Source organism: Rhinatrema bivittatum, chromosome 3 (genome assembly GCF_901001135.1).
Source record: "Rhinatrema bivittatum chromosome 3, aRhiBiv1.1, whole genome shotgun sequence".
Taxonomy (NCBI): Eukaryota; Metazoa; Chordata; class Amphibia; order Gymnophiona; family Rhinatrematidae; genus Rhinatrema; species Rhinatrema bivittatum.
The window spans coordinates 127,053,429-127,072,218 of NC_042617.1; positions in this window are offsets into that span (position 1 = coordinate 127,053,429).

Consider the following 18,790-nt stretch of genomic DNA (forward strand, 5'->3'; position numbering starts at 1 on the left):
CCATCCCTCGTCAAACTTATTGAGTCTGTTTTGCATCAGCTTTCAGATTTCCTTTCTGATCATGAGATTCTACATCCCTGTCAGCATGACTTCCATAAAGGCCACTGCTTCTTTCATCTTTTGATTCCCTCCTACGTGGTTTCGACTCTAATATGGACTTTATTCTTGTTTTTCTGGACATTTCCGCAGCTTTTGATACCCTGGAGTATCAAATTCTTATGTCAAGCTTGCAATCTATAGGTATTGCTTCTACTGTTCTAAACTGATTTTCAACTTATCAAATAGAACTCAACAAATCAATATTGGTACGCATTACTCTGATCCCTATACTGTATCTTCGGGTGTCCCTCAAGGTTTTTCATTGTCACCAATACTTTTTAACATATATCTACTCCCTCTTTGTCACATTCTTTCTGCTTTGAATATTCAGTTCAATATCTATGCTGATGACATTCAGTTCTTTGTTCCGTTTAGCTGTTCTTGGTCAATCACTCTCTCTACAGTTGTATTATATTTAAACACTGTCGATACTTGGTTATCTCATAATTGCCTTAAGTTAAACCCCACAAAAATTGAAATTATTCATTTAACATCAATATCAAAACCTATAAATGGACCCCCATCTCACCTTCTTTTTAATGGCTTTTCTATTCCCATCTCAACTCGTGCTCGCAGCTTATTAGGAGTGATTATAAATTCTAGGGATGTGAAAAGCCCGAACCTTTTGGTTCAGGCTTCATTTTCGGCCCGCCGCAGGAAATATTGTATTTCCCGCAGTTCAGACCTTTGTAATTCGGGGGGACCCAAATTTCAGGTTAGTACGCACTAACCTGAAACCGTTTGGGTTTCTGGGTCCCCGAACTAGGACGAATTAGGCAATTTAATTGAAATTGCTTAATTTATCCTGAACGATAGCACATCCCTAATAAACTGTGATCTGTCACTAATACATCACATCTCCACAATAGTAAAGAACTCATTCTACAATTTACAGATATTGAAGCATCTTCGTCCCTTACTTTTCTATCAAGACTTTCGTACTGTTCTTCAATCTTTAATTTTTTCAGGGCTTGACTACTGTAATGCTCTTTATTTAGGTCTCCCTGATACTGCAATAAAACCTCTCCAATTAATCCAAAATTAATCTGCTCAGATTTTAACTGGTACCCCGTTAAAAAATCCCCCACTCTGTTTTCACTACACTGGCTATCTATCAAATTCAGAATCCAATATAAAACTCTATTATTCATTTACTCATACATATTCCATCCTCAACCTGGCTGTGTTCCACTTGAGAATGTGTAAGCCTGCTTGACACCCGAGATCTTTAAATCAAAATCTACTTGACGTTCCCTCAGTCCATCTTGCTAGATTAGATATAACAAGAAAAAGAGCTTTTTCAGTAGCGGGACCATGAATCTGGAAGAATTTACTAGATTATCTCTGACAAATCTCAACTACCAAGGAATTTAAGAAAATTCTAAAAACTTACCTTTTTCAAATAGCATTTAATATTCACTTAGCAGAACACACCTAACATTTACTCTTCCTTAAATACTCTCATTCAGTTTCTCGCTCTTTGAATTGATACAGGCCTAGTTGTGTTTTAGTTTTTGTTTTACTTTTATTTTTACTGTTATTTTAAATATGTTTATTTATGAAGTATTTGATTGCTATGTTATTTTACGTATGTTTTTATCTGATTTCATGGCTTTTGATATTTTATGTTTATTTATATTATGTATGTGATTGAATGTAACCACAATCAAAGAGTGTCTGAACTCAAAATTAGTCCATACATCAAAAAGAGAGATGCAGAAAGAGAGATGTGATTGAATATAAACCATTTTGATCAATTTTTAATTGAAAAGGCGGTATATAAACAATTTTAAATAAATAAATATATATTATGCAGGCTAAGGTTTCCATTATAAAGCCAGTATGTTACCAATCTTTCTGTAGCATAAACTGGTGCTCAGTAGCAAGGATGTTAGAGATATGTACTGTTTATCTTTTTCTAAATGCTATGCCTGCAAAGTCTGACACATAAAGTCTAATTCTGTGGATAAAACATGCTATCATTCCTGAACGATTCAGATTGTGTGTGGTACAGGAGGTAATAGGGAGAACTGTCTGTAGCCTGACCAGGCCCACAAGTGTGAGAGAAGGGGGGGGGGGCATGAGGGGCACACTAGCAGACAGGTTCCCAAACCCTTCATACCACATACTAGAGATGTGAATCGTGTCCTCGATCGTCTTAACGATCGATTTCGGCTGGGAGGGGGCGGGAATTGTATTGTTGCCATTTGGGGGGGTAAAATATCGTGATATATCGTTAAAATCGTTAAAACCCGCTAAAACCCACCCCCGACCCTTTAAATTAAATCCCCCACCCTCCCGAACCCCCCCCAAATGACTTAAATTACCTGGTGGTCCAGCGGCGGTCCGGAACGGCAGCGGTCCGGAACGGGCTCCTGCTACTGAATCTTGTTGTCTTCGGCCGGCGCCATTTTCCAAAATGGCGCCGAAAAATGGCAGCGGCCATAGACCAACAGGATTCGATGGCAGGAGGTCCTTCCGGTCGCTGAACGACCTCCTGCAGTCGATCTCCTGCCGGCGCCATTTTCCGTACGGAAAACGATTCGAGGCGGGAAATCGCTCCCTGACCCCCGCTGGACCTCCAGGAACTTTTGGCCAGCTTGGGGGGGGGCCTCCTGACCCCCACAAGACTTGCCAAAAGTCCAGCGGGGGTCCGGAAGGACCTCCTGCCGTCGAATCCTGTTGGTCTATGGCTGCCGCCATTTTTCGGCGCCATTTTGGAAAATGGCGCCGGCCGAAGACAACAAGATTCAGTAGCAGGAGCCCGTTCCGGACCGCTGCCGTTCCGGACCCCCAGGTAATTTAAGTCATTTGGTGGGGGATTGAAGGAGGTAGGATTTGGCAAGGAAATGTTTAAGTTATTTGGGGGGGGGTTCGGGAGGGTGGGGGATTTAATTTAAAGGGTCGGGGATGGGTTTTAGCGGGTTTTAGTGTGCCGGCTCACGATTCTAACGATTTATAACGATAAATCGTTAGAATCTCTATTGTATTCTGTTCCATAACGGTTTAAGACGATATTAAAATTATCGGACGATAATTTTAATCGTCCTAAAACGATTCACATCCCTACCACATACATAAATGAATATTCCCTGAGATAGGATAGGCCATGCCCAGCCATAGAAATGATGCCAGATACGTAATCAGCTTTACTAGAATTAGAAGATGAAGCGCTAAAAAGAATTATGTGGGTTTATACTAAGAAAGAAGATGTGCAGCACCAGGTCTCTAGGGTATGTGAGAATTTAAAAGACACATATCTACAATCAGGAACTGTCAATCATTTTTATGTTACTTCTCTGAGATTTTTGGTTAGTGAATACAAATTAACCTTTAAGACATTAGGTGAATATGCCACCAATTTGCACTTATTAAGAGAATTATTGCGACATGTTAACTCACATTTACTGTCATTAAATCAAGTATTTGAGAAAGAAATTAGTCAGCTTAGAGAAGAAATAGAGGGTGTAGTTGAAAAATGCTCACTGCAGAAAAGTGATTGCAGATTATTAGTAGAACAGAACCAAGAGCTAATAATAAAGATACAAGCCTTAGAGAAACAGATTGCTGAAGGTCAGCCTCAGGACCCCCATTTAGATAAACTACCTGAATATCTAGAGAAAATTTAGGAATTGCAGAAGATTATCAGAGAACAGGAAGAGGAGGCAAATTCAGAGGAAGTTGCAGAATGGGTTCAAGTCATAAAACATTGTCACAAGAAGTTAATGCAATTGGAGTTTTAGATCTCTGAAAGAGAGGGGAAGATCATAGATTTATAACAAGAGAGACTGTCTCTTCAAGAGGCATACCTCACTAAAATTGAGTTGTTAAAGGATAACAATAGAATATTAACTCAACAACTTGCAGAGGTTCAAATGCTTGTTAGAGCACAGGAAGATAAGAAGTTCTCTGCAGATAAGCAAAGTAAGCACAATATAGCTCTGGGAAACACAGCTACATGAAGAAAATTTAAATTTAGAAATATTTACCTGGGAGGAGGTGCGAAGGAGTGAGGAGGAAGTCCACTCCTTCTGAAACGCTGTGCCGGTGAGAGACTATCTGACGGAAGGCTGCGGTCGCTGGGCGGTGACGTCATTCGAACGTCTCCCAGCCCCTCGATTATAAAATCAGCGGAGGGGTGGCAACCCGCCTAAGCCGCGCGCTCCGAAGGGGCGTGCGGCTTGGACCGGCTTAGGCTGGAGAAGGCCGGGAGCCAGCAAGAAGCTTTGTTTTTTTGTGGATATTTTCTTTCCCTTCGATGGGGAGAAAGAGGAAGGCCCGGATCATAACCTCCTCACCTAGCCAACAATCGTGCATTGGACCCATGAACCACCATGTTATAAGAATGGTGGACCAGCCAAGAGAGGACAATGTGGGAGCAGAATCTTTTGCTTCCTTGAGTCCTGGCGAAGGCCCAAGGTCTCCCCATAGCCAGCTGGACTATTATCATTGGATTCAGCAAGAAACCCGGTAGGATTGGTCCAAGAGGACATTAGCCTGAAGAAACAGGCTGAAGCCCACTGGACTGAGAAAAGTATTTCTTCTGTAATTGAAGAGAGTAAGCCTTCCGGAAGTTTGGGTAGTTTATCCCCTGGAGGAATACAGGGGAATCTTACCCTAGAGGACTTAGGGAAATGATAATGACGCTAGATGGAAACATTATTAAGATGAATGATTCACTGTTGTCAATAATTAAGGAAAATAAGATGTCTGTAGAAGTTCATGAAAAGAAAATAGAGAAATGTGAAAAAGATATGGTAATGGTCACTAATAAGTTACAATTGATACAAGGCTCTGAAAATGCTTTTATAAGAGATAGTTTGATCATCCATAAAGATTTAGAATATATGGAAAATTTAATTAGAGTAAAGAATTTAAGAATAATAAGTTTTCCTGTGACACGACTTCTATCACCCTGGGAATTGTTTAAGAAATATCTCAAGGAAAACCTCTTATATGAGGAGGAAGAAATCTCCAAACTTTCTAAGATTTTTTATTTACCTAAGAAAACCTCTAGAGATACTAGAGGTCATGATGAAGGGGAAGAACCATCCTCACCAGATCTATCGACATTTTTAGAAAAGTCGGTAGACCTGATTAATAGGAGAGCTACCTTGATAGTATCATGCCTAGCTGAACAGGATAAAGAGAAGTTGTTTAGGAAATATTTTACAGTTAAAGATATATTATTCTGTGGACATCGAGTCCAAATCTATCCTGATGTGGCTAGAGCCACTCAGGCAAGAAGGAGGACTTTTTTGACCTTAAAACCTAGAGTAATAGCACTGGGTGCTACTTTTTTTTCTAAAATTTCCTTGTTTGTGTTGTTAAATTATAAAGGAAAGAGATATGGATTTTTAGATCCAATGCAATTGGAAACTTTTCTATCAGATAAGAATCTAACTTCTGCATCAGAGACAGAAGCCAAGTAAGAAAACTGAAAATACTCCTCACTGGTAATTAACTAAAATTGTTACTTGGATACTTATTGTTTAAGTTTTCTTTGTCTCCCCCCAAATATAGGATAAGTGGAATGTAATATTGAATGTTTATATTTATTTTTCTTATTTGTATATTCATATGACAATTTTGTATGGTAATTGAATTACATTTTCCACTATTTTCTTTTTTCATAAAGTGTAAACTGTGAAAATTTAATAAAATACAAATTAAAAAAAAAAGAAATATTTACCTGGATTCATTTAAATTGTTAATCAATTTAAATGGATCCAGGTATCAGCTAAAGCTGTCCCAAAATATGTTTCAGTTATTGAAAGAAAGAAACAGCTACTGTTATGCCAAATCTGGTCTCTCCAAAGCTGAACATGCAGCCATCAGAGTATCCCAGCACAGCTCAAGAAATGCCCCTGACCTCACACCTCACTAAAGATCGGTGGGGGTGGGAGGAGGAACACTCAGCCCAGATCCACAGACAGCTTTTAAACCCAAGACTGGGAGAAATTACCAGAACCAAGGGAAAAGCTTAAGGCATGGGCAAAGCAGATGTGTTCGTTTCTAGATACAGCCGCAGCCTCTCGTCGGTACAAAGTCGAGATGCACACCCCCACCCCCTCATGCAGCCTGGGATGAGGAAAGGTGGTACCTCTCCCCTTCTCCCAGAAGTGGGGCAGGTCTACTCACAAGGGGAGGCCAACAGGAGGCTGGGATCAGAAGCCACCATGCAGACCGGCTTACCACCAGCTTCAAATCTCACCAAACAAATTAAGTTCGTTCAGACACTAATGTCCCCTTTTAAGGAAACTTCTGGCTCAGATATTTTGCAGCACTTGGCCAGGTTGCATGAAATTTTTGATGTAGTAGGCACTCACTCTGAAAAAGACCAGGTAGCCCTATTCCCATGGAGTTTTAGTGAAGAAGCTAGACAATACCTAGCTAGCATTCCCGCTGAGGTAGAAGAGTCTTTAGACACATTTGAGTTTGCCCTCAAAGAGCACTTTGGGACTTATGCTAATAGTGTTATGGCATGGCAGGTCACCTCAACCTAAGACATGGCCCTGAGGAAAGTCCCAGAGCTTTTAGCTATTGCTTAAAGCAGGCTTTCTTTTATGGGGAGCTCTGTGTCACAGAAGCTGACAAGGTTGCTCTCTGAAACCCGTTTTTTGAGTCTCTTCCCCCTACTCTGCAAACTCACATATTTCAACAGGGAGGCACCTTTTAAGTTTCCTCATAGAGGAACAAGAGAAGCTCCATGCCATTTTCCACAAATGAAAGATGGCCCCTAGAGAGCAAAAGACAGATTAGAAGAAGGAGAGGAATCAAGTGTCCATCATGAGTCAGAATCCATAGATACACTTTGAAACTAATTCTTTATCTTCTTATCCTAAGGCTGTCATGCCCTGGATGCCTCCTCCCCAGGAGCAATCCGCTGCCCCAGCAGCTAATCCCAAAAAGGATGCAGGTGATTCACAGCCTCCCAAAAGGAACTGAAATGGGAGGTGTTGGCAAAATTATAACCAGAGGCCGTCTGTGGATAGTCAGTTGGCATAGCTGATGGCCATCATCCAGAAACTCATTGATCAAAAACACAGTGCACCCAATATACCCAAAATAGTTCCCGAGAAAAAGCCTGAGGAACCTAATAATAGTGCCAGAGCTAGCATACCCCAAGAGGCCCCAATACCCAAGGGGCCTCCAACAGCATGCACTGACTAATTGATCATGTTTCTTTCTCCTCAGGTCTCAACATAAGTGCCTGGGAGCATTCCCTGTTTGAAACCAGAGATGCCAATACCTCTACAGTACCAGGTGACATACAGCCACAGGATAATTCTGTGCCTCTTCTATATGTGGACTTTGTCAAGAAGCATAAGTATTAGGGAAACTGATGCCTCCACTACACGATCCCTGTCCAAATGCAAAATGTGTTCAGTTGTGAGGGTCTTCTAGATTTGGGTTCAGAGATCACCCTAGTTACTCAGAGCTTGCTTGACAAGCTCTCTGCTTCTTTAGAGAATAGATCCACTACAAAAGTAGTCCCATGCAAGGTGGACCTAGGGGCCTGTGGAGGAATGCCAGTGGAGGTTAGAGCTAAGGCATGGCTCACCATTCAGATAGGGAAGATGAAAGCGAGGCACCCAGTTCTGATTACCAAGACCCTCAGTAAGGAATTCCTAATTGGGAATGAGCTTCTCGTGAGACTGTCCCCCATCCTTGACTATGTAAATGAGGTCATAAGGACTCAGCTCAGATACCTCTCCCATATGGAAGAGTGGATCAAAGGGGAATGAGGACACATAGTTCCTACTCCATAGAGCAGAAAGAGACTGCTCTCCAAATAAATTTTCAGAGGTCAGCAGATCCCTCTCGACTAGTACTTTGGTACAGACAGGCAGCAGAAGGGGGTTATAATAAGGACAATTTTATCCTCTTGAAAAAGGAGGCCATATTTAGCATTGTCCTAGATCTCAACCCAATGGAGATTTGTCTCAACCGAGCCCCACCTCTAACCGATCAGAGCAGAGCTGACTCAGAAGCTCAGGAGATAAGTTCACCTGTAACAAAAACATATACCTAGTACACCCCAGGAAGCTGACCGACATACACCATAGTGGAGACTCCATTTCAGTGTATGTCCAGCTAGCAGACACACAAAACATACAGGTACCCTGATGCTCAAGAGTGAGCACTCCGTCATGAATGAGTCCTTCTTCCACAAGGTGAAAGGTAAGATAGAACTGGATGCAATAGAACACAATAATACTTTGGAAGAGATGCCAGGGCAGTAAACTAAGTTGCAGGTGGGATCCTGTAACTTAGAGCTAAAGTTAGATAGTAAAAACTTTAAACACAAATTCTCCATAATCAAGGGTTTAGATTCGCTGATGTATTTGAGCTCAGACTGTCTTGTCCGATAGGAAGCCTATGTTGACCCACTGAATGATTTTGTCTGGAATCAACTGGAAATGATCCAGTAAGCAGCACTGACATTCACAAGTCACTCCGGTCCAGCCAGGCAGTCCCACAGGTATGTGAAGTGATGAGTGATGAAGATGCCCATATTCCTAGCAGTGTAGGAAGTCACTCAACTACCAGAATGCCTAAGAACACAGAGCGATGTAAACATTCTTAAAAATGGGCTTAAGACCTGGCTATATAAAGAAGAGTTTGCAATGGAAGGTCCTGTTCTATAATGAATAGTGATGTTTATATTTTGTAGGAGATGTTTTATTTTCTGGAATTTTTAAAGATATATCATTTGTATTCTTATTTTAACTGATATATAATTTTATTATGTATGGTTTTCTTGTAAACTGCTGTGATGTATTGAATAGTGGTAAACAAAAAAAAATAAATTACAAATAAATAAATAAATAAATCCCCTCAATATCAGAATAGCCAAAGGTCAACAAATGTTAGACAAGTTGGCTTTCTTTTCATTGAACACCAGATTTCTAGAATCTGGGTTGTCTATGTGAGCCACACCTTGTATGGAGGTGTTGGATGCAGTACTGTACCTGTTAGTAACTAATAATGGCTCAGCCCGAATTACCCTGAGAGAAAATGAACCCTTGGGTTCCTTAATTGGTGAATCATTCCTGGATCTGGAGCTAAACCTTCTGGTCATAGGTAAACTACATATGAACATCAAGGTATAATCTGGAGATGATCCCCCTGAGTGTTACAAAATGCTACCTAAAGGCCTTATCAACTTATAGTTTATTTGGCCTTATGATGATCATTCTCTAAGGTTCAACTGGAAGACGACTGCCTTCTACTATTAAGGGAGCTTGATGGAAGCATGACAGAAGAAATCCAGGCAGAAGGGGTTCGAACTGTTAGCTCAGTTTAGACTCGCTCCATCTCAGAAGAGATAGAAGAGAGTGGAGATCGCTCCAAATGAACCCTTCCCCGGATTCAAGGAGACAGTAAACAATCAGCTCATGGAAGCTGATGCTTGCATGAGTTCCGCAGAGAGAGAGAGAGAGATCACCTAAAAGAACTGTTATATAAATATAAAGATATCTTTGCCATTGATGCCTATGTCTGCAACTTGACTGACTTACATGTCACTCAAGTGCCTACAGAGCCAAATAGCAAGCCAGTTTTTGTATGCCAGTACAAAATACCGCTAGCTTCATACAAGTCAAGGCAAGAAATCTTAAGCACTCTAGAAGAAAAAGGAATTATCAGACAGTGTAACAGTACCTTTAACAGCCTCATATGACCTTTCTTGAAAAAGAATGGCACATCGAGACTGGCTATGACTACAGGAACTGAACAAGATTGTACCCTTGTCCAGGTGGCCTATGGCCCACCTTGGACCAGAATTTAACCAAAATTCAGGGAGCCAAATATTTTACAAGTCTTGATTTAGTCAGAGTTCTGGACTGTTCCTGTAGATCCCAAAGATCAGTATCAATTGGCTTTCTCCTTTGGGAAGAATCAATCCACCTGGAGCAGAATACCCTTTGGTTATCTGAATTTTCCAGCAGATTTGAACATTTTTCTACACAAGGCACTCCATGATACAGATGCTAAGGGCACCTTAGTGTACATGGACAATATCCTAATTAAGAATACTAACTTCCAGGAAGACTGGCGACAGATCAATCATGTTTTGACCCAGCTGCAGGTAGTGGGAGCCAAACTATCTCTTTCTAAGGGTCAGTGGTGTAGGAAGTCCCTCAAATACTCAAATCTCAGTATAGGGACTTTGTCCCTAAAGGAAAAGAATAGAAGCCTTACAACAAAATAAAAACACCCGCCATTCTGAAAAAAGCTACATTTTTTCCTGGGAATATGCAATTACTCCCACCAGTTCTTCAATCAGTATACAGAGATCACACAGCCTCTGGTGAAACTGCTAAGGAAAGATGAATCCTGGCAGTGGGGATCTGAACAGCAAGAGCCCTGGACGAGCTGAAGGGAGTCCTGGGTAAGGTTCCCTGTCTTTTTATCCAAAAATGGGAGGATCTTCTTCCTGGAATTAGCCTTTTCTCCAAAGTACATGAGTGCTCTCTTGTATCAAAAATATGATACTGACTGGCGAGTCATAGCATATGCCAGTATAGCCCTAACAGATGTGGAAAAGACATACTCTGAGTGTGAGAAAACCCCTGCTAACCACTGTATGGGTGCTTCAACACTTCAGAAGCTATGTACAGGGGGAACAATTAATAGTAGAGACTTGTCACCAGCCCATAAACTTCTTAACCAGTTACCAAATCAAAGCCAGCCATGTCTCCAGCAGGAAAATTGCTTCCTGGACACTCGCTCTCCAAGGTTGGCCACTTGAGGTACAATATCCGCAAGGACTTAAAAGCACTGTGGCTCAAAATCTAGCCAAATTACATGATTGCACTGCTGAAGGCGAACCAGATTTGATCTCGGAACCTGATACAGAAGCAACAGAACCCCACTGTCATCACGCCTATGATGAAAAAAATGCAACAATTTACCTAAAGTATATGTTGACAGTTGTGCTTTCCGCAGGGAAACTGACCATGAATTAGTAGCTGGAGTAGGAATAGTGTGGGAGGAGAATGACCCCTGTGGTCTCCTCAGCTGTGCTCTGGGATCCAAATCATATCAGTACACAGAGCTGACCACAGCACTGATAGCTATGCAAATTGCTATACAGGATGGTTTGTCAGCCATTGTAATGTGCATAGATTTTGACTATGTCAGACATAACTTCATGACACATCTGCCTAACTGGAAAGTGAATCAAATACTCAATTCTAAAAAGAAATCTGTCAAACTCAGCGAATTGATTCTGGCCTTAGATCAGTTAGTGCAAGCAAATGATAGTCTTCTGGAAAAGGGAAAAGGTCATTCTAAAGTCAGGGGTAATGACAAGGTCGGCAATGACCTTGCAGATCAACTTGCCAAGGAGAGTATCATATCAGATAGGGATGTGAATCGTTTTTTGATGATTTAAAATATCGTCCGATATATTTTAAATCGTCAAAAATCATTAGAGCCGCGATACAATAACAATTCCCCCGATTTATCGTCAAAAAATCGTAAATCGGGGGAAGGGGGAGGGGAAGGGGGAGGGCAGGAAAACCGGCACACTAAAACAACCCTAAAACCCACCCCGACCCTTTAAAATAAATCCCCCACCCTTCCGAACCCCCCCAAAATGCCTTAAATTACCTGGGGTCCAGAGGAAGGGTCCCAGTGTGATCTTTTACTCTCGGACCTCCGGTGCGTTGTAGAAATGGCGCTGGCGCTACCTTTGCCTTGTCATATGACAGGTCAAAGGTAGCGCCGGCGCCATTTTGTTTTTTGTCCCCCGATGTCAGGAACGTAGGAGATTGCTCCCGGACCCCCGCTGGACCCCCAGGGACTTTTGGCCAGCTTGGGGGGGCCTCCTGACCCCCACAAGACTTGCCAAAAGTCCAGCGGGGGTCCGGGAACGACTTCCTGCACGCAAATCGTTTTTCCGTACGGAAAAACGATTCGCGGTAAGAGATCGCTCCCGGACCCCCGCTGGACCCCCAGGGACTTTTGGCCAGCTTGGGGGGGGGGCCTCCTGACCCCCACAAGACTTGCCAAAAGTCCAGCGGGGGTCTGGAACGACCTCCTGCATTCGAATCGTGTTGCCGTACGGCAACACGATCTCCTACCATGAATCGTTTTTCCGTATGGAAAAATGATTCGCGTGCAGGAAGTCGTTCCCGGAACCCCGCTGGACTTTTGGCAAGTCTTGTGGGGGTCAGGAGGCCCCCCCAAGCTGGCCAAAAGTCCCTGGGGGTCCAGCGGGGGTCCAGGAGCGATCTCCTACGCTCCTGACGTCGGGGGACAAAAAACAAAATGGCACCGGCGCTACCTTTGACCTGTCATATGACAAGGCAAAGGTAGCGCCTGCACCATTTCTACAACGCACCGGAGGTCCGAGAGTAAAAGATCACACCGGGACCCTTCCTCTGGACCCCAGGTAATTTAAGGCATTTTGGGGGGGGGGGGGTTCGGGAGGGTGGGGGATTTAGGGATGTTTTAGTGTGGGTGGGTTTTAGGGATGTTTTAGTGTGCCGGTTTTCGATTTACACGATGTACACGATATTCACGATATTTAAAAAACCCAAACTGCGACGATCCGATTCCCTCCCCCTCCCAGCCGAAATCGATCGTTAAGACGATCGATCACACGATTCACATCTCTAATATCAGATAGGCTCTGGCAAATGAAGGAATACCCTTTAGTAGAAGTGAGAGCAGTGACCAGAAATCAAGCTAAACAGGCTGCTACCTCTACACACCAAGTGAAATGCCAGCCTTTGATCTAGTGAATAGAGATGTGCATTCGTTTATGACAAATTAGGCAATTTCAATGAAATTGCCTAATTCGTCGTGGTTCGGGGGCCCTGCCCCCAAAACGGATTTTCCCCGAACTACGAGAAAAATTTGTTTTTCGGGTTTGTACGGGGGGAGGGGCACATTTTATTTTTTTTAATAAAAAACCACCCAAGCATTAAAATTTAGTATAATACAACCCCCCCCCACCACCATCCCAATCCCTCCCCAAGACTTACTAAGATCCCTGGTGGTCCAGCGGGGTCCTGCGAGCATTTCTTCCTCTGTGCCGTCGGGCTGTCCAGCCTGCCTCGCATCAAAATGGCGCTGCTAGCCTTTGACCTACTATGTTACAGGGGTTACTGGTGCCATTGGTCAGCCCCTGTCACATAGTAGGAGCAGTGGATGGCCGGCGCCACCTTGTGCAAGTCTTGCCAAAAAGTCCCTGGTGTCCAGCGGGGGTCCGGGAGTGATCTCGTCGTCAACTGCCAGTAATCAAAATGGCGCCAATAGCCTTTGCCTTCACTATGTCACAGGAGCTACCGGTGCCATTGGTCAGTCTCTGTCACATGGTAGGAGCACAAGATGGCACCGGCCATCCATTGCTCCTACCATGTGACATGGGCTGACCAATGACACCGGTAGCCCCTGTGACATAGTAGGTCAAAGGCTATCGGCGCCATTTTGATGTGAGGCAGGCCAGACAGCCCGACGGCTCGGAGGGAGAAATCGTTCACAGGACCTCGCTGGACCATCAGGGCTATTAGTAAGTCTTGGGGAGGGATCGGGATGGTGGGGGGGGGGGGGGGGGTTGTATTTAATGTATTATGGAAGGTTTTAATGCTTGGGGTGGGGTTTTTTGAGCTTCGTTTTTCCGCATCGTTTTTTGGGCCCGTTTCGTTTTTCCCCGTTTAGTTTTTGTTCGTTTTTCAAAAAAACTAACCGAGGAAAAACGAACTTTACCCCGAAGCGTCCGACTCAAAAAACGACCCGGTAGAAAAAAACAAAGCTCATCTCTACTAGTGAATGCCCAGAAAGGAGATCCTACCCTGGGAAAGTTCTATGTCTTCATTCAGGCTCTGGATGTGAATCCCCACACTGAATCGAATTGTCAGGCATATTTATTTATTTATTTTATTTATTTATAGGTTTTTCTAAACTGACATTTGCACATCACATCGGCTTACATTACATCAAATGAGAACTTTGAATACATTAAAACTGGTGAGAAGTTAGATACATTAAAACAAGTGAGGAATTTGATGCATTAAATCAGGCGAGAAAAACTTGATACAAGTAATTGGCATAAGAACAGGAATTAAAAATCAGTGAACTTTCAGTGTGATCTACGATTGGAGGCAGTTAGTCAGGCTATATAAGGATAGACGATGGTAATTTGAGGAAATATGGATGGAAGGTGGCGAGGGGAGAGAAAAATAACTATATACAGAGGGTATGAGGAGATATTTGAGTTTCAGGTCTTAGAGGTCGGTGTGTGTGTGTGTGTCATGTGAAAGCTTGTTTAAAAAGCCAGGTTTTTAGCTTTTTTTTTTTTTTTTTTTAAGAATGCGGTGTTTGGCTCTAGTCTTAGTTCTGGCAGCATAGAGTTCCAGATGGAAGGGCAGCTATGGATAATGCTCATTCATGAGTCGAGTTAAGGTGTGTGGCTTTGGGTGAGGGTCTTGTCAGTAATCTGTTATTGGCAGATCTGGTAGTTCTGCTCGGGGTTTTCAAATGGAAGGGGTTGTTTAGCCAGTGAAAGTTTTGGTTATGCAGGGACTTATGTACTAGTGTTAGACTCTTGAAGAGGATTCTGGATTGAATCGGTAACCAGTGGAGGTCTTTTAGAAAGGGGATGATGTGTTCGTTTTTTTGTATGTTTGTGAGGACTCTGGCGGTGGCATTTTGTAGAAGTTGAAGGGGTTTGAGAGTTATCGCCGGGAGTCCCAGGAGTATTGCGTTGCAGTAGTCCATTTTTGTGAAGATTATTGCCTGAAGGACAGTTCTGAAGTTGTTGTGATGTAGGAAGGGGCTTCATTTTTTTTTAGCACATGTAGTTTGTAATAGTAGTCTTTAATGGTTGTGTTTATGAATTTCTTTAGGTTTAGCTCACTGTCTAAGGTTGTGCCTAGGTCTCTGGCTTCCAGGGTGATTGGATGAGCCAGCTGACTGGAGGTGATGTCTAATATGGTCTTGTCATTTGGTTTGTGACAAATTATTAGGAGTTCAGTGCTAAATTAATTTGAGTGAGAAGTTGGTTTATGCTGTCGAGATAGGTTTCCCATAGTTGTAGGGATTTGGTTATGGATTCAGTGATGGGGATTAGGATTTGGATGTCATCTGCATAGATGAAGTGTATGAGTCCAAGATCAGTCTGTAGTTTACATATTGGGATCATATATATATTGAACGCGTGGAAGATAGGGAGAAGCCCTGGGGGACACCTTGGTTTAGTTTGATGGGTTCTGATTCACTGTTGCCAATTTTGACTTTATAGTGTCTGTCTTCGAGGTAGGATTTGAACCATTGTAGTGCACAACCGGATAGACCAATTTCTGTTAATCTGTCTATATAAGAATCTTGTGACTAATGGTGTCGAAGGCTGCAGAGATATCGAACAGTGCTAGTATATAGGCCTGGCGTTTATCAGATCCTTTTAGTATTGTGTCAGTGACGAGATTAGTAGGGTTTCTGTACTGAAAAACTTGCGGAACCCAAATTGGGACGGGTAAAGAATTTTGTGATTATCTATGTGGTCAGATAGTTGCTAGTTGACTACTTTTTCATGCAGTTTGGCTAAAAATATGTATTCTTGATATAAAAATATGTATTCTTGATATGTATATCGAGAATGTCGGTATATAAAAACCCTAAATAAATAAATAAATAAATAAATAAAAAGGGGAGTATGGAGATTGGTCGGAAATTGGCAGGATCTGAGGGGTCTAGATGTGGTTTCTTAAGTATGGGTTTGACTATGGTGCCTTTTAGGGCGACTGGTACATTTCCTTGTGATAGGGAGCTGCTGATGATATCTGCAATGGGTTTGGCTATTAGGTTTGGAATAGCTTTTAGCAATTTTATTGGGATGGCGTCTGCTGGGTGTGCTGCAGGGTTTATTTTTCATGAGAAATTATTTTTCCTCTGCTCTTCCAGAAATTAGTTTCAGATAGAGAAGGATTTACTTATATGGACAAGTAAGAATGGAATCATATAGTGGGTAGTCCTGCAATCCTATAGGGAAATCATGCTACAGCATGCCTATGAGCCCTGCGCAGGGCACAGATGAATCATGAAACAGGTAGCATATTGGCCTCACATGTATCAGGATGTGAAATCATACACAAAAGGTTGTCTCACCTGCTGTAGGTTCCAGCTCATTTTGCCCGCACATAGAGCACCACTACAGAGGCATTACAATGACCTAGTCTGATATTTAAATAGACTCGGTTGGGCTTGTGATCCGATCCTCTAGGGGTAACAAGTACATGCTCACCATGCCATGCCTGATTATCAAGTGGGCATTCCTGCCCCTAATAACACTGCTGAGACCACTGCAACCCTACTCTTGAATCATGTGTTCAGGCATTGGGGCCTGCTCATGAAATTAGACTCAGGGTGTGAAAAGTAAGCTTCATATATCATATCATTCCCAATCGTCCGGACAAGTAGAGATGACCCAGAAAACCATCAGCATTTTAAAGAAATGTCCACGTCAGGTAAGGACTGGGATGTCAAATTACCCCTAGTGCTAATGGCTGTCAGAGTCATGTCACACCTAACAACAGGGTTCTCCCCCGTTTGACATGATGACAGGGAGAGAAATGACTTACCTATTCATTTGCTTTACAGGACGCAGGATGCTGATTTGACTAGTGGTACTACTGAATATCGATAGAAAAATCACCGTGGTGAGCAATATCACTTTCAGCAAGACTAATTACTTGTGAGCAATGTCGTGAAAAGATCAAGCCCCCTGAAGCAGATGACCATCGAAATATGAATTCATGTCGGGATTTGGTGTATGGATGATTTGCAAGCTAAGTGGGTCATTTTTTAAAGCTAGCGCACATGAAGTCCCTTTTTACGTGCGATAGCTAAAAAGGGGCGCAGTCAGGGTGACGTTTGCCCCGGAAGAGGAGGAGTCGGGGTGTTTTAGAAAATATAGGCCTAAGTTTCTTTTCAACCTTTTCATGCTCACCTACGGTCTACTTTCTGCTTGGATTTTGAAAGATACACAAGACATTCGTTCACTATAATCCCTAATTGATCTAAGGTTAAGGTTGATTTTTAAGTGCAAATAAAACTCCTAAAAAATAAATTAAATTGAACTTAAGCATATGAGCAGCCCTGATATTATGAGCTGACTCAGTGTCAGACCCACAAATTTTAATAAAATCAAAAAGTTGGATTTCTATTTACATTACTGATATAACTTTGAAATAGATGACCAGTGAACCACATTTTGTGGATTCTTTAGTGCTATTACTGCACATGAATATGTTACCCATCTGCGGGAACATTTGCAAAACACTTTTGCCTTTGCCCAAAAGAATTTGGATACGAATATCAGAGGTAGAAAAGCCTATTACGATTTAAAAGTTACCTCTAAAGAGTATAAAATTGGAGACAATGTCTTTATAGTAAAAACAAAACCAAAGAAAAAATTTTCCATAGTTGGAAAAGACTTTTCATAATAGTGGATAAAATCTCACCAGTTGTGTATCTTATCTGAAGTAACACAACCCCTGATGGCGAAGATGTCCTTAATCAGCTCAGACCTTGTCACTCTCATAAATTTGTGGATCAAAATGCTGTGCCCAGTGACACTGACATTAACAATAAAACAAAGGAGTAGTCTTCTACTATTTTTCAGATGGAAAGTCAATCCCTGAGGGCAAACTTCCTAGTTCTGCTGATGACAGGAGCAGAAGCTGCCAGGCTGGTCAAGCCTGGTCCCTCCTCCAGCTTTGTGATGTAAGACACCCCCTGGCTTCCTCATTACGCAGTCCTAGATGGTCACCCAGAAAGTCTTTGTGTCGCTGTACCCTCAACATATGATCCAGCACTTCACTAACATGCATTTGCCTGCAACTAGAGCTTAGTTCAAGGACCATATGAAGTATTATACCCAGAAAATTCTGAGACAATTAGACAAAATTATGATCCAGCCCATTAGAAAACACTTAGAACAACCCAAGAGGTTTATTGGACTAATTGCTGGATCCATTATCTTTTCTGTTCTGGGTTCCTTCTTTGGTGTATCCATGTCCATTGCTAATGCAGTTTCAGTAAAGAACTTGCAGAACACTGTCACTGAGTTGCAGGGATTATAAGAAAAGTATCTCTAAACAGATACAACACCAACAGGAACAGTTAACTTCTCAAGGCAAAACACTAAGTAACACTGTCTCCTTGGTTAACCTATATTATAACTGAGAGGACATTACCACCATTAAAAAGGTGCTGAGTGAGGACCACACTTTTATCCAGCCCATTCAAGCACTCACCAATGACATGTTTATAGTGCTGAATAACAGCATTAGTAACTTAATGAAAAAACGGATCCCAATCTATTTAGTTTTCCCAGATGTCATTACAGATGCTTTCAATATAATTACCCGAAGTAATATTGAGTCTATCCAGATCCAGATTGCTTATAAAAACATAAGAACACAAGAAATTTCCATACTGGGTCAGACCAAGGGTCCATCAAGTCCAGCACCCTGTTTCAAAAAGTGGCCAATCTAGGCTACAAGTACCTGGCAAGTACCCAAAAACTAAGTATATCCCATGCTACTGATGCTAGTAATAGCAGTGGCTATTTTCTAAGTTAACTTGATTAATAGCAGGTAATGGATTTCTCCTCCAAGAATTTGTCCAAACCTTTTTTAAACCAAGCTACACTAACTATACTAACCACATCCCCTGG